This window comes from Pteropus vampyrus, unplaced genomic scaffold (genome assembly GCF_000151845.1).
Source record: "Pteropus vampyrus isolate Shadow unplaced genomic scaffold, Pvam_2.0 Scaffold14, whole genome shotgun sequence".
NCBI classification, from domain to species: Eukaryota; Metazoa; Chordata; class Mammalia; order Chiroptera; family Pteropodidae; genus Pteropus; species Pteropus vampyrus.
This window is the reverse complement of record NW_011888795.1, coordinates 4,286,104-4,302,212: the sequence shown is the minus strand read 5'-3', so window position 1 is coordinate 4,302,212 and position 16,109 is coordinate 4,286,104. Positions and strand designations below refer to the sequence as shown.

The following is a 16,109-nucleotide window of genomic DNA, read 5'->3' as shown; positions in this document are numbered from 1 at the left end:
CAATTACAGTTGACATTTAATATTATTTTACATTAGTTTCAGGTGTACAACATAGTGGTTAGACATGTTTATAATTTACAAAGCGATCCACTTAATTAATCTAGTACCCAGCTGGTACTATACATAACTCTTACAATAATATTAACTATGTTTCTTATACTGTACTTTATATCCCCATGGCTATTTTGTAACTACCAATTTGAACTTCTTAACCCTTTCACCATTTTCACCCAGCCCTCCAATTCCCCTTCCATCTGGCAACCATCAGTTTGTTCTCTGTATCTATGAGTTTATTTCTGTTTTGTTTATTTTATTCTTTAGATTCCACATATGCGAGGTCATATGGTATTTGTCTTTCTCTTTCTGACTTATTTCACTTAGCATAATACTCTCCAGGTCCATCCAGGTTGTCACAAATTTTAAGGTTTCATTATTTTTATGCCTGACTGATATTCCATTGTGTATATGTACCATCTCTTCTTTATCAAACCGTCTATTTGTGGACACTAGTTTGCTTTCATATCTTCACTATTGTTAACAATGCTGCGATGAACATAGGGGTGCATATATCTTTTCAAATTAGTGTTTTGAATTTCTTCAGATAAGTATCCGGAAGTGGAATTGCTGAGTCATAAAGCAGTTTGATTTTTAATTTTTTAAGACCCTTCTATAGTGGCCACTGATACAATTCAACACCAAAAAACCCCCAAAAAATCCAATTAAAAAAAGATCAGAGGACCCGAATAGATATTTCTCCAAAGAGAACATACAGATGGCCAATAGACGTATGAAAAGATGCTCAATGTCACTAATCATTAGAAAAATGTGAATTAAAACCACAGTGAGATGTCACACCTGTCAGAATGGCTATCATCAATAAATCAACAAATAGTTGTTGGCAAGGGTGGAGAGGAAAGGGAACCCTCGTGCACTGTTGGTGGAATTGCAAATTGTAGTAACCCCTATACAATTTAAATGTTAACTTTTAAAATGACCACAGAAGCTAAAGTTTTATTTTCTACCTGCACCTAATTCCAATATGTGATTGGTAAAATTCTTAGTAACTATAATGCTATAGCATGCAAGGGTTATCACCATCCCACTTACCACCAGCAACACAGCTATCTGATTGATGAGTGTTCTGGTTTTAGAATCTTATTCTCATTGTGTAATTTCCAAGGTTATTTCTGTTACCAACCAACTTAGGCTATAAAGCTGGCATGAAATATGGGCCTCCATGTAGATAATTTATTTTTGAAAGTGATCCCAAGGAATAGAAGTGGGAGTGGAAGAGTTCCAATCCAAGAATAAATTATCATGCTCTTAACCACAGTGGAAACCTAGGGATTTATCTTGATAAATACCTTAGAGGAACCAGGTAGAAAAAGTATTTATTTATTGTGTCTGAATTTCAGAAGAAGGGAATAATTTCTACCAGCTGCCATCCCTATTAAAATTCCTTACCAGAGTGGCACATTAAGTACAGTCAATGAACCTACATTGACATATTATTATCTCCTGTAGTCCATAGTTTACATTAGAGTTCACTATTGATGTACATTTGATGAATTTTGACAAATGTTTAATGACATGTATCCACTATTACGGCATTATACAGAGCAGTTCCATAGCCCTAGAAATCCTTTATGCTCTACCTATTTCTCTTTCTTCCTTCTAACTCCTGGTAACCACCGATTTTTTTTTTTTACTTTCTTCATAGTTTTGCCTTTTCCAGAAGGTTATACAGTTGGAATCATATAGTATTTAGCCTTTTCAAATTGGTTTATTTGATTTAGTAATATGCATTTACGTTTCTTCTATATCTTTTTATAGTTTGGTAGCTCTTTTTTTAATGCTGAATAATATTCCATTGTCTGGATGTACCACAGTTTATTTGTCCATTCACCTACTGAAGGACATTTCGGTTGCTTCCAAGTTTTGGCAATTGTGAGTACATCTGCTATAAACATCTATATGTAGGATTTTGTGTGTACATTTGTTATCAGTCAATTTGGATAAAGACCAAGGAACACAACTACTGGATTGTATGGTAAGAATATATTTAGTTTTTTAAGGAACTGTATAACTGGACTTCTGGTTTCTGGCTCCACATGTAAGGACCTTGGAAATCACCACTTAACAAGAAGTAAAAAGCTGAAGAGAATAAAAATCAACAACCCTTCTTAAATCCATAGAGAGGAGAGGACACAGATGGGAATTCTAAGAAAACATCAAAAAAAAATTTCCAGAATTCAAAAATATTCTTTATTTAAAATTAAAGAACATATTTGATGGGCTCAATAGTAGACTGGGCATGGCTGAGGAAAGAATCTTTGAATAGAAAATAAATCAATAGAATCCTCAAGAACATACTATTAATTATCTTTTAAATTTCCATGGAATCTTAGTGATGCCCCTCTTTTTTCTGTCTAGTATTAGTAATATATGTCCTATCCTTTTTTTTTTTTCTTTTTCTTCTGTTGTTAGCCTGGCTACAAGTTTATTGATTTTACTAACATTTTCAAAAACTGTCTTTTGATTTCATTGATTTTCTCTATTGATTGAACATTTTATAGGATTCTACTTTCTTTCCTTTCCTAACATATCCATTTTTCCTCTTTGTTTACTTTTTTTTTATTGAGGCAGCCCTTGTTAAGAACAAAATGCTTTGTCATATCTCAAAATGATTACTCTTCTCTGCCCATTGCTGGAAGCAATAGGGAATTTTTCTCTGATCTTCACTTGGGAGCCTGGTAAAACTCCTAGAGCTAAAACTTAAAAGTTGTAGGTTTCCCAAGAACTGAGCTCTCCTGTAGTTTTTAACTCTCAGAATTCTTCACATCGAGCCTTCAGGAACTTAATGATTGTTTAGATTTTTCTAACCTGGTACTGTTCCTATAAATGTTTCTGTTTATGAAGTTGTGTCCATTAGATGGGATTCTCTCTATCTGCCTGTCTGTCTCTCTAATTTTTAGCACAGTAATGGGCCCTGTGACCCTGTCACTTTTCTGACAGACTTAGAAGAGTTGTTGATTTTTCGGTTTGTTCAGGTTTTTACTTATTGTTAGTATAGAATGACAACTTCCAAGCTCCTTACTTGCTAGACTAGAAATGAGAGTTCATTCTTTTTTTTTTTTTTTTTCATGAAAGGTAACACATAGTTGAAACTAAGTATTTTCATTATTTTTATTTCTTGTCTGTAGAATTTTGGGACTCTGACAGTCTTCTTTGATACCCTCTCTATCACATTTAGGCAAGCCTAGATTGTTTCTGTAGGTATGGCATTTTCAAAAACCTTGTGAATCCCCTACGTATTTCACATGTATTCACTCCATTAGACAGAAAGCTCATCTACAGGTATTTTCCAGATAAATCCATCTGTATTTTTTCTTTCTCCTGAGATGGTTGAGGGCATCCATGAGTTACAGTTCTAATTTATTCAAATAGATTACTGTGTGACAAAATACTTAGAAAACTTTTGTTCTTTTTCAGTCACTAGCAAAAGTTTGTCCAACCACATTTTGTTTTTTCTCTCCAGAGCACACTCTTCTAACAGTGAATCTCCTAATTTTAGCATCTTTTAAAATCAGGATAAGCTGAAGATTCTCAAATCATCAAGTCCTGGTTTATTTTTTGCTTAATATTTTTTCCCTGATTTATATCTTTCCTATCACATTTAAATATAAGTAGCAAGAATAAACTAGGCTATGACTTTAATACTTACTTGGATATCTCAGCTAAATATCCAAGTTCATAGTTTATAAGTTCTGCTTTTCAAATAATTGTAAAACATAATTCAGTGACATGTTTGCCACTCTATAAAAATGATCTCTTTTCCTCCCATTTTTAATGACATGTTCCTTATTTGCTTCTAAGTCCTCACCATCAACACCTTTAAAATCCACATTTCTATCAACACTATGTTTATGATGATTTAGATATTTTCTAAGATGATATTGGCTTACTGTACATGACATTCAAAATTCTTCAACTTTCTATTCATTACCCAAAGTCAAAAGCCAATTCCATGTATTTAGAAATTTGTTACTGCATCCTACTTTCAAGTACCAAAATATTCATTTGTCTCCTGTTTATGCTGTAGCAAAGTGTCTCAGTTTTGGTGGCTCAGAACAACACAAATGCATTATCTTATAATTCTGAAGGCCAGAAGCCCCAAATCAGTTCAACTTGCTAATACCAAGTCAAGGCATTAACAGAGTTGATTCTCTCTGTAGCACTGGAAGAGGATTCATTTCCTTGGAATTTTCAGCTCTTAAATGCCATCGAGATTCTTTGGCTTGTGGCTTCTTCCTCCTTCATTAAAGACCATCACTTCAGTCTCTGCTTTCATCATTTTATGGCCTTTTCTCCAGCTCTGACTCCTTGTACAGCTCTCTTAAAAGGCCCCTTGTGATTACATCAGGTCAATGTGAATAATCCAAAATCTCACAATAACCCTTATCTCAAAATCCTTTACTTCATCACATATGCAAAGTCTCTTTTGCCAAATGAAATAATATTCACAGGTTCTGGGAATTAGGATATGAATGTCTTGGAGGGCATTTGTTCATCCCATGACAGGCCCCAAGTTCCAATAGGTTCTTTAGAGAATAACAAAAGGCAGAAGAAGGCTCCATTCTTCAACAGAAGGGAAAAGAGAAATATTCTTTCATGTCTCTTTTTTATATAGGTATCATAAAGCTGGGAAAGGTACACAAGATAAGAGGCGAGAAGTAATTATAAGACCTAGAGGAGCTGAGAAGCTTTCGGATACTATTTAGAGTGAGATTTTGGTCTCTATGTCTTTGAAGACCTATACAGAGTAAAAATATATTTTGGATTAGGTATGCCTTCTTTATTTGCAAACGACTATGCTAAATATTGAATCAGGCTATTCCAGTTTCTACAATAGAATTATAGTGGGAAATCTAAGTATAAATAGACTATTAACAAATATATAGAGAGAAGGAAGGATAGTATAGGCAAAGGGAAAAACATATGCAAAGACATATGTGGAGGAGGCGATTAGAAAATGGGTAATTTGGTGCTGCTGAAATATAAGCATGATGTACAAATTCTCAAATATCGCTGTCCTGCTTCAATACACAGGTGCCCTCTATGGGAAAACTGAACTAATCAGTGAGCTATCTTCAAGTATTCTATACAGTTATATTAATTATAAGAAAGGAAAACGCCTTTTATTGTTATGCAAAAGCTAAGTTGTATTTCAGTCTTCAAAGTACAGTAGCCAAGTTTTATTTCTTGGAGAAATGGGGAACTTTTTTGCTGGGCCTAAAAGCAGGATTACTTGGCTTCTGTGTCTCACAGGAACTTTTTGGGTAAAGTTCCTGCAGTATCTGCCCACATAACACCTACTCATAAAGCTTATATTTGGCCTATAAGGCCAGTTCTCTCTACTTCTCATTTATCTTCTCCCAAGTGATCAAATCATTCACTCAACGAATATTTATAGGGTACTGACCATGTACCACTGAGGCTACAAGATTAATGAGCAAATTATGGTCTCTCTTGTCAGGGAGCTTATAGCCCACATTCTGTACCTTCAAACAGAACTTCCTCCTAGAGAACTTTTCCACCCCAGAATTGACACATGAAAATACTTGCCTCTAGAGGCTACCTACAAAAAGATCAGACTTATCCAATCCTGAATCCCAACTAAACTCATTAGGGATTTTTGCTAAATAGAATATGTGTAGAATAGGACAAATAAGACCAGAGGTAAATTAGGGGTGGATTTTAGAGGACCATGAGTGTTGAGCTACTGAGTAGGGACTTTGCTTAATAAGGCTATAGTTAGTGTGGAGGTTTTCAGAAGAAAAGTTTATATTTAGGGAGATTACTTTTGTAGTTGTATGTGGGGGCCATTAGATGCTAAAACTAAATATCTCTTATGTTACCTTGTGAATGAAACCAGCTTTCAAAGGGTTTCAAATGTACAAATATTGATTATGGGGTTTGTTTCTAATTATGCAATAAAAATGTATAAATAAAGTTTGGTGATATTTCACATGTAGCATACTTAAAATATATTTACTTAAATATTCACTTCTCTTTGCTATTGCAAAAAATCCAGGAGACATTTGGTTTGTCCAAAAATTGATTATTAATCTTTTTACTACCACTTTTGATGCTGAACATAGTTAATATTTATGATGAATTATACAAAAGAACTGATAGATTTCTGGAACTAATATCTCTTCCACTTAGATGTCTAGCACTAAACTGTCTTGATATCTGCATAAATATTTGAGGAAAAGTGGTCTGAGATTTTAACTAAAAGTATTATGGGATTTACTCCCAGCAGTTGGGTGGTGAGTGGTTTTGCAACTACTTTGCCATGTAGCAAACATACCCATACACCCACCTATAAAAGCTACTGATATTTAAATTAATATTTATATTCTCCTCAATCTTTGCCCTATAAAACCTTACATATTTTTTGTTGAATATTCAAAACTGAAATTACTTTATCTTTAGAAACAAGATTTTTACTTAAAGCTTTTGCTTTGTAAATCTTTCAAAGCAACTTGTTTTCAAAAATGCTTAAATAGATTTAAAGATGGCAGAGATTTGACATTTTGGTGGATGACACGTGTAACTTTTCAGTAGAAAAATTTCATGATGATATAACACATTTTACATGTAGCATGTATGGTTCTGTTCTATAAAATTTGTAAGAAACACCACATTTACATTTTTTTCCTATACTAACTTAAATCTGACATGAGACTTTATTACTCAAACTAGGAGAATATCTAATATTACTCATTATGGTGCTCCTCAAGCTTACCTGGTTTCAGGATAATGGGAAAATGCATGGTCCTTTGGCTGTTGTGGTCACCATGGTTAGTTCTGCTCCTCCTGCTGTAAAGTGCCACTGTTGAATGTTAATCCACTGCTCTTTTTTTTTTTTTTTTTTTTTTTTTTACTCAAAGGCTAAAACCAGAGGCACAATTACTGGTACTTTCAAGGAATGGTACTGAAAAGCTATCCTGCTGGTGCACTGGCTCTACCCTCTTTCAGTTATCCAGCCAGTTCTCTCTGTGGTGATAGAGTGTGCACCTACAAGTCCTCTGACACTGCCATAACTCTACCCACAGAGAATTCAGTTCTCCTCTCAGGTCTGGCTGTATCTCTCTCACTGCCCAAATACTTGTCTCTTTCCTTCCATCCCCTTTGGTGAAACATCAACTTAATTTCTTCCTTAGAGACATGGATAGAGTTTTTCTTCAACAATTAGAATCTGGAGAAGTTATTAATATTTACTAAGCAATAGGAAAGAGTCAAACATTATAATTTCAATAAATGTAAATCCATGTTTATCCCATAAAAATATGAGTATGTGAGTTATATTTAATGTTCTATTACAGTAACTACTGTTAACTTGAATTTTCTATAAATCTCTTTCCCTAGCCTCAGTCTCTTCCCTCAAATTATTTTAATATTTAGCTTTACTGTCTAATATGTCTTTTATTATGTTTCTAATCTTTTCTGTAACAGTATGAGGTGCAGCAGAGAAAGGATCACTTAAAAATGTTTTAAAAACAATAGTACATTTTTTACATATATTGAGAAATTTCTCTTAAATGTACCCATCGGTGATTCTGTTAAAATGTAAATGATAATCTCTTCTACATTCTACTTTGTAATATTGGGTTTCTATACTCAGTATGCATTCACACGTGACCTCTAACATGTACATAAAATGATTGCATGGAACTACACTAATCCTGCACTTTGAGGTAGAGCTAAATGAAGTGGAGAAAGAATTTTTTATTTTATTTTATATTATATATTAATGTTCCTATTCAACAGAGGTACATTTTCCTTTTGATAAAATTTAAACTCCAAAGTGAGAATTTTTTAATCAAAAGAAGATCATTCAGTATCAAGGAAGTGGGCAGTCATTAAGAGAATGTAGACCATTGTCATGAACACAGAAAGCACATGTCAGAAAAACGAGGACTTTCATATATTCATCATAGATGTAACACATCACATACACACCACCATTAATGTTAGGGATTATAAAAAGAAAACAAAGCCTCCCACAGAAATAATATTTCTCCTGCAGAATAAAATCTGAGATTGCCTCAATAGATAAATTCATTTACAAGCTGACCTTTATCTACTAAACTTTCTTTACCTTTAGTCCCTTTAGTCCCTTCAATATCCCCTCATTGATATTGAAAGTCCAAGAGATTATGTAAATTCTCCAAGATTACACAGCTAGATGACTAATAGAATAACAATTTAGCCTAGAACATTTTTTACTGTAAGAAGTATGCACTTTTCATTTGTGAAAGAGGGGACATTTTCTTAGCACTGCTATTATTGTTATATCTTGGAATATGGTAGTTTGAGCATTAGGGCTGAGTGTAGGGAGACCTAACCTCTACAGTTGAGGTTAAATTATAAATAAATAATCTTATTTCCATTGACATCTATATTTACCTCATTATTGAGAGGGAAGAAATCTTTTGCCATCTTATCAGATGATGAGTACCTGGTGTATTAAATATGGTTAAGTAAATTAAAGATAAAAAACATGAGGAAAACACAAAGACTGAAGGATAAAACTCATGAAAGTGGCTTATTAAAGAGGTAAATGTATGCCAAAATGTGTTCTTTTTCCAATCAGTCACTACAATTTAGAGAGGTACATTTTCTATTCAGAAGACATGGAAAAAATTCTAATCAAACAATTATCCATCCCTTAATTTTAACTTTTTAAAAGTTTAACTTAAAATAACAAGTTGAATTGAGTCATCCTGCATATTTGAGCTATTCAATTTGGTTTTGTTCACTTGCAGTTTCCATCTGGGTTCAAAATATGCTGCCAAAGAAGACCTAAGAATGCAGCTTGTATGGGTTTCCCATCTGGGATTTCTGATACTGGGCCAGCAGTCTCCTAAAAGAACTTACACTGGTCACAGCCAGATTTAGGGTTGTTATTTTGAGTGTTTAATCTTAGCATGAAACCAACAGGAAATTGAGTGAGGTGTAGAACATCCACAGAGAGGATCGGGCCATCTTCAGAGAGTGAACAATAGGGATTCAGAGTGGAAGTTTTGAAATTAGGCATTTGACACTGGATTTAGGCATTTATCATGTTTTTGACTTAATTCTTCTAAATCTCAAGTTCAACATGTGTGGTTATTGTAAGGATTATAGGAGAAAATGTAAGTAAAGCATTTATGACAATACCCGTTACCTTATAGAGATCAAAAAACTTTTAATGCCAATAGATTGAATAATTGTTAGACATCATTTATATTTCTAAATGTATTGCCTAAACAATATTGTAGAAATAATACAAATAGACTGGTCAAGATGGTGGAAAATGTAGAGAGTATGCAAGCCTGCTCTTGCGAGCACACCAAATTTATAAAAAACTACAGAGCAACCATCACGCAAAGTCACCTGAGGTCTGACTGAACGGAAGCCCTACAACAAGGGACAAAAAGAAGAAGTCATCTTGAACCTGTAGGAGGGGTGGACATGGGAAACAACCAGTCCCACAACCATGTGCGGCAATCAAGAATCAGGAGGGTTATCTTGGTGGCAGAGCCCCGCCCCAACCTGAGGAGCAAAGGGTCCTGGCCTTACATTGGGCTTCTCAGCCCAGGGTTCTAGTGCCAGGAAGAGAAGTCATAATAACCTCTGGCTGTGAAAACCAGTGGAGGTTGTGGCTTTGTGAGATGGAGGGCTGTGGGAATTGCAGGTGTTCTTCTGAAAGGGCCCATGCCCAGACTTATTTGCTGATGAGCTCACTCTCTCTGAGCTCCACTGCTGGGGCAGCTGCCCAAGGAGCACCAGGAACATATGGGGAGACACTGAGTTGTCCAGCTTCAGGGCAAGGAATGGCGAAGAGGTTTTCTCCTGGATAGAAGTGCTAGCAGTATCCATTGTTCCTTTGCTGAGCACCTCTCCCATGTGCAAATGCAGGCATTGCCATATCTGAGTCGTCATCAACATGGATAACACAGGTTGCTTCACTCAGATAATCCCCTGCTTCTCTCAACTGTGGGTCCTTCCAAGCTGTTTCCAGTGGTTTATTCCACACAAATGACTCATCTTGGCTCTTGCTATGGACTTTCCTAAAATCTCTCAAGGGCTCACAAAACCTAGAGAAGCAGCATCTAGCCTCAGAGTGCACTGTACCTCTTGCTAAGCAGCCCCCAGCCCCACAGTAGTAACAGCCAGTCTCAGTTCCTGCCTGGCTTTGCCTCTTGAGACACCTATAAGCCCAGCACGGTGACAGCCATCTGTGGATTGCTTGGTGACTTTTACTAGGTGGCCTCGGAGGTGCATAGGATGTGACTGAACTTGGTCTTCGGCTAGAGCCCTCTCAGGACTGTGCCACTGGGTCTCACAGGATACTTACTACATAAAGCCACTCTACTACAACTGGGAGGCTTAGGAATCTTGCCTAATATGTAGAAACAGACACAGGGAAGTAGCCAAAATGGGGAGACAAAGAAACATGTCCCACATGAAAGAACAGAACAAAGTTCCAGAAAAAGAACTCAACAAAGTGGAGACAAACAATCTACCAGGTTCAGACTTCAAACCACTGGTTATAAGGATGCTTCATGAACTTAGGGGAAGAGTAGATGAACTCAGTGAGAACTTTAACAAAGAGATAGAAAATATAAATGGAGATGAAAACATAAAAAGGAACTAGTCAGAAATAAAGAATATAATATCTGAAATGAAGAGTACATTAGAGGGAATCAAGAGAGTAGAGAAAGCGGAAGATGATATCAGCTATCAATTAGAGGATGGGGTAGAGGTGGACACCCTATCAGAACAGCACCAAGAAGAAAGAATCTAAATATATGGAGATGGTTTAAAGACAACATCAAGCATAGCAACATTCACATCATAAGGATATCAGAAGGAGAAGAGAGAGAGCAAGAAATTGAAAACATATTCGAAGAAATAATGACGGGAAATTTCCCTAACCTGGTGAAGGAAATATACATAGAAGCCCAGGAAGTTCAGAGAGTCCCAAACAATATAACCCAGAGAGGTCCACACCAAGACACATCATAATTAAAATCTCAAAGGTTAAATACAAAGAAAGAATCTTAAAAGCAGCAAGAGAAAAACAATAAGTTTTCTACAAGGGAGTTCCCATAAGATAGTCAGCTGATTTCTCAACAGAAACTTTGCAGGCCAGAAGGGCCTGGCACAAAATATTCAAAGGAATGAAAATCCAGAACCGACAACCAAGATTACTCTATCTAGTAAAGCTATCATCTAGAAACAAAGGACCGATAAAGAGCTTCCCAGACAAGAAAAAGCTAAAGGAGTTCATCACCACCAAATCAATATTACAGGGAATGTTGGAGGGAATTCTTTAAGAAGAAGAAAAAATATATATCAAAAATAATACTATTATAGGCACCTTTTCATATATAACTTTTTACTCTTTTGGTGTTATTTCTGTAGGAGGAATTGATGAGATTAGGATTTAGTCAAATAGGAATATTTGAAAATGAGTTGTAAATGCTTCCTTTTTCATGTAATTGATTTTTACAAGATAGGAAAGAATACGCTATTCATTTTTTTTTAAATTAAATTTATTAGGGTGACATTGGTTAATAAAATTATATAGGTTTCAAGTGTACAATTCAATAATGCATCATCTACATATTGTATTGTGTGTTCACCACCCAAAGTCAAATCTCCTTCTGTTACATTATATTTGTTTCCCTTTACCCTCCCCTCCCATCTTTCTTATTAATTTTCTTATAATTGCTTATTTTATAAAATTACATGATTTCATCAAAGTTCTGATAGATTTAACTATATTGTCACTGTTATTACTCTATCAATGGATTTCAGGATATATCAAAAAACAAGACAAAAACATTGTCTATTCTCAATAAACTTTTAAGTATTTTACACTGACTTTTAAACTGGTTTCATTGAACAATCACTCTAATAAATATTAAGTTTTCCACATTTCCTTATTTGTCTAAATTAAATTAGAATTTCCCAAATATTCCCAACACATTAAGATAATAATAATAATTGGTAATAAGTTGATTATCAATTTTTAATGCACTCTTTTTCCCCTCTGGCACTTACAGGATCCTAACAAATGGGTACATGTAGACATGTCTTAAGAGTCTGGTTATTTCCATCGGTATCATTGTTTTCTTTGGTTTCTCAGGAATTGTGTTGTGAATGATGATCTTCATAATGACGCCTACATGGAACATAGGGATCTTCAACTTTTCCCGAGTTTTTTGAGTATAGCATCTAAAAAAACCCACGTGGCTATTTTTCACCCAGTTTTCAGGGAGACCACTTCTAACCAGTTTCCAAGGTTTCTCTCTGTCTTAGCTGATGCTTCTATTAAAATTACTATATTCCAGATAGCTTAAACAACAACAACAACAAAAAAAACACAGTTCTGGAGTCTACAAATTCTAATATTAGGGTGCTGGCAGATCGAGGGTCTGGTGAATGGCCTCTTCCTGGTTTGCAGATGGCCATATCCTCATATGTTGGAGAGCAGAGAGAGAAGAAGCAAATGGGATTACTGCTCTTTTCTTAAAAGAGCAGTAATCCCATTTATGATGAGGTCTCCACCTTCATGACCTAATTACCTCCCAAATGCCCCACCTCCTAACACCATCACATTCGAAGCTAGGGTTTCAATATATGAGTTTCAGATAGGAAGAGTGATACAGATATTTAGTCTATAATACTCTCCTCTTATATAGTTCCTAGGATTTCCTTGTGGATAATTTGACCTAATTGTCTCAAAGGTCTAAGCCTTCTTAAATACTACCTGTGCATATTAAGAATATCTTCAGGATAGTTCTGCTTCCAGTTTCAGGATATGAAGTACAAAATAGCTATTAATTACTCCTAGTGTGGAATATAGCCCAGAACCAAAAACTTTCAAGTCCTGCTTAGTCTCCATTCCTGGAAGAGAAGAGTAGAAAAAATGATAGATTAATTTGTCTTTGTTGAGATAATATTAGTTGAATAATAATATAATAATATCTTCAAATTATACCAGTTGAAACTTTTTTCCTTTTTCCTTTCTATAACGTAACACTTACCAGCTGTACAAAACTCTGTTAGGTACTGTGAAGAATGGATGTTTATGTGGGTTGAGGGATGAGATCGAGGTAGAAATTGGTGAAATGGTGATAAGGCTATCATTTCCTCTCAAGTAGCTCAGAATCTAGTAGCAAGACAGGTAGCTCACCACTAGTCTAGTGGTTAAGAGCAGTCACCTTGGGTTCAAATCCCAGCTCTGTCACTTACTACCTCTGGTCAAATTAGTTGATTTCTCTATACCTTAGTTCTCTCATCTGTAAAGTAATAACCTTTTAGAATTTTGGGGAAGATTATGCAAGTTAATATATAATATTTTATTAATATACAAATATAATAATAAAAGGAACTTGGAAGAATATCTGATATAATGTGTTTAATAAATTTAAGCTATAATCAGTAAGACAAAGCAGAATATTATATGGTGTGAAAGATACAAATAATATGTTAAAAGGGAAATAAAAGAGAGAGGAATTAAATTACCCTGGGAGAATCAGTGTTGTCTTTGCAGGGGAGTTAATTTTAAGTTGAGCTTTGAAGAATGGGTAGGAATCAATAGGTAGAGATAAGAAAATGATCGTTCCATGATGAAGAAAAAGTATGAGTATTTACAAATGTATAGGGCATTTTCTTTGATAAATGTCAATTAGCCTTGTATGTGGGGCATGCAAGATACATGAGTAGGTTTTCATGTGATGTAGCATATTATGTTGGAAGCATGAGTTGAGGCAATACATTAAAAAGTATTATATATCAAGCTAAAATATTAAGATTTTATGCTCTTGACAATGAAGCATTATTAGAGGTTTTCTGAGCAAGTAAACAATATAACTAGACTTGCATTTTTTTTTTTTATGAAAACGAATGACAGAAAGGTTAAATATGATTTAGAAGAGGAAGAGACTGAAGACAGGTAGGTTTCTGAAAAGGATTTGTTAGTGATGTTGGAGAGAGTACAATTAAAGATAATGGTGGCTTTTCACCTTAGTGACTGAGAGAATATCTATGCTATTAACTGAGTTAAGAAAATGTACATGTTGGGAATAATCAGTAAAGGAAGTCTGACCTTTCGGGCTGTCAATCCTGTATGTTTCTACCAGTCTAAATTTGGCATGCAGATGGTACCCATTATTATTATTTTTGTTTAACATTTATGGAATGTCAACAACGAGCTAAGCCTGGTATGGAACATTGGAAACACATGCACATACATTCCCTCTCCCACCTCCGTCTGGTTCCTTCACTTTGTTATTGTCATTTTTTCTGGGCATTTGCAATTTGGTCACTGATGTGTTTTTCACTTAATAACCAATTACACGAAGAATAATGAAAAGATCGAAAGGCTTTGAAAGTACATTTATTTATCATTATTTCATGGAAAATGGGTACATGTTTTGCCTAAATCTTTGTTTAAATAAGGATTGTATGCCTTACCAGTATTTAGTGCTTTGCGATTTTTTGATGAGATCTGAATTTATTAGCCTGTTGTGATCTTAAAATATACAAAGTTACTGTTTTGTGACAAAATATTAAAAATCACAGAAATATGTATAGAATAATATTACAAATTTCAGTGCTTCATGCACACACACACAATTTTTAATTAAAGAAAATGATCATTATGGATAAACTTAAAATCTCTTTTGTTCCACCCTAGTACTGTTTATCTTTTTCTCTATCTCTTCTAGAAGTAACCGCCAAAATAAATTTGACATATTTAAATCCTTCCAGCCAATGTTGTTGTACTTTTACTACCTAAATGTACATCTTTATAGAATACATAGTATAGTTTTGTGTATTTTTAATTTTTAATTATATTATTTTACTCTATGCATTTCATTCTAAAAACTGTTTATTCAATAATTTATTTGTGATTTCTATAAAGCTTAACTATTGCCTAGTATTAAATCTCTAAATTTAGGAATTATAACTTATTTATCCGTTCTAATGCTATACATTTTGATTAGTTCTGTTTTTGCTACTTCAAATATTATTTCGATAAAAATTTTTGTGTGTGTACCATGTAGCACATACACATAAGAATTTTTTTCTACCACTTGAAATTAAAATTGCTGAGCCTTTGCATATTCGTGCATATTTACATTTTCAACTTTGGTCAAGATTGCAAAAACTACTCTCTGATAAGTTTATGCTATTTCACACTCCTAGTAGCAGTATATGAGATTTTTGATTTTCTATAATGTGTACCAAGATTTGGTATTGTCACCATTTTTTAATTTGGCTAATCTTATTTATGGTTTTGAAATAGAACCACTATTACTCTTATGTGTATTTTGCTGATTACTAGTGAGAATGAATATCTCTTTTATACTTATTGGCCATTCAATTTTCCTTGTTAGTTAATTGCCTTTTCATATATTTTGCCTGACTTCTTAATGAGTCATTTTTCTATCAATTTTTAAATATTTAAGTGAGATTTAATAGACATATAATAAAATGCATATATTTAAAGTATACAATTTGATCACTTTTAATGATCCACAGACCCACCAACACAGTCAAGATAAAGATTGGTTGTAGCTTTTAGTATTTTCTCAACACTAATTTTGTTTGTTGTGTATTTTATAATATCTACTTCTATGCTCTGATTTATCACTCACCTTATCGTATTGTCATTGGTCATAATAATTGTATAAATCAATATAGTCATGTTTACTAATCAACTTTTTTATGAATTTTGCAAATTGTGTTTGGTCAAAGTAACACTTTTAAGTCTGCGGACCCAAGGTTATCCTCCTATGTTTTTCTCTAGTAGTTTTAAAGTATTTTTCTCACATTGAAGTAATTTATGTGGAATTTACTTGTTATGGTTTGAAAAAGAAATGAATTTAATATTTTTCTCTGTACATAGCCAGTTGTCTCAGCATCATTTACTGAATTTACTTTTTATTCCTCTTTTATTTGTAATGTCATTTCCATCATATATCAAGTATTTTTTTACATAAATAAGTTTATTTTAGGGAACTCTAATCTGTCACATTGCA

At 34.1% G+C, this 16,109-nt stretch overlaps 1 pseudogene; it reads left to right on the top strand.

Moving 5' to 3' along the window:
• The first annotated feature begins 6,791 nt into the window (after positions 1–6,791).
• LOC105307758 overlaps positions 6,792–16,109 on the top strand; it is a 12,184-nt pseudogene continuing 2,866 nt past the window's right edge.